Genomic DNA, 335 nt, shown 5'->3' with positions numbered 1-335 from the left:
CCGTACGTAGCCAGCCGTCTGAATCGGAGTGTGGGGACATCACGCACGTGGTGAGTGTTTACGGTGTGCGCGGTGACGTCACGGGGAGTGGTGAGCATGCGCGGTGACGTCACGCGGAGCGTGCGCGGTGACGTCACGCGGAGTGGTGAGCGTGCGCGGTGACGTCACGGGGAGTGGTGAGCGTGCGCGGTGACGTCACGCGGAGTGGTGAGCGTGCGCGGTGACGTCACGCGGAGTGGTGAGCGTGCGCGGTGACGTCACGCGGAGTGGTGAGCGTGCGCGGTGACGTCACACGGAAGTGTGAGCGTGCGCGGTGACGTCACGCGGAAGTGTGA

The sequence above is a fragment of the Lethenteron reissneri genome, chromosome 8 (genome assembly GCF_015708825.2).
Source record: "Lethenteron reissneri isolate LAM-NWPU_2019-01 chromosome 8, ASM1570882v1, whole genome shotgun sequence".
Taxonomy (NCBI): domain Eukaryota; kingdom Metazoa; phylum Chordata; class Hyperoartia; order Petromyzontiformes; family Petromyzontidae; genus Lethenteron; species Lethenteron reissneri.
This window is presented reverse-complemented; position numbering follows the sequence as displayed.